This window comes from Acanthisitta chloris, unplaced genomic scaffold (assembly GCF_000695815.1).
Source record: "Acanthisitta chloris isolate BGI_N310 unplaced genomic scaffold, ASM69581v1 scaffold25265, whole genome shotgun sequence".
Taxonomy (NCBI): domain Eukaryota; kingdom Metazoa; phylum Chordata; class Aves; order Passeriformes; family Acanthisittidae; genus Acanthisitta; species Acanthisitta chloris.
This window is the reverse complement of record NW_008675715.1, coordinates 6008-7101: the sequence shown is the minus strand read 5'-3', so window position 1 is coordinate 7101 and position 1094 is coordinate 6008.

The window sequence follows — 1094 nt, the reverse complement described above, 5'->3', positions numbered from 1 at the left end:
CACATTCAGTGTCAGTATTTGCACTCTCCTGGGACTTGATCTCTTAAGCTATTGATATAAAATGCTGGTAGAGTTTAATCTATCATATATCCATTGTAGCTTGGCTTCTAAAAGTTATTCTTTCTAGCCAATGTCCTGCCTTGCTGACTGTGAAGCCAGAACATGTATAAGCAGGCAACATGACAGCCTGCCTCCCATCATCCACTGCATCTGTGTACTAGGTCATGTTCTTTGCTTTACTGCAAGTTGAATTATAGGGTCCGTTAAACCAGAGCACAAATGAGATATTTAGTTCTTTTCCAAATTAATCAACAGCCTCCTAGGGAATGTACACCATATTGAGCTATTCGGTTTATCTCCTGCTTGCAAGACTCACTGTTAAACTCAAAACTGCTAGTTTTGCTATTGTTAGCTTTCAAGTCTAAAGCTGATTTTACTTCCAACAATGAAAAATTGATTTCAGGTAAGGACCCCATATACTGTATTGCAAGCTAGAACAGTCGTAAAATAAACAGTGCTAGAAGCCATGCATGGCCAGTGAAACTCCATCACCTGCAGCTGAAGTTGTTTGCACAGTCCCTGGAATCATTCCAGTTGTTGACTCAATCCAATTAACATCTTCCTATGCAATTTCCAGGCACAGTGTAGGAGTTAGCATGGACCCCAAATTCTTCCCAAGAAACTGTTCTCATTCAGTTGTTCTATTTTGGGACAAAGAATATTCAACAATCCGGTTGACCTCAGTTCTAGAGGCATGTTCAAGTTACTTGTCTAGGCACTTGGTTATACACCAGTATCTGAACTGATGCTGGGTTTAGAAATCAAAGGCTTATCTGCATTTCTTTTGTTCTTGTCGAAGTGAAACAGTCTGTTCTGGTGACTGACAGTGAAGGAACTTTATGCTTCATTTGGACTGGGTTTTATCAGAGCTAGTCTTTCTTTCCAAAATTCTCTTTGAACATCATTTTTTACTATGTACCAAATAGGTTTCTTTGTCAGATTAAAGCTGGTATGTCAAAGATCTATTTTAGAAAGAAAATTTCATACTTCCATGGACATAACAAATGTCAGAAACTTTCCTTTGCCATGAAAAG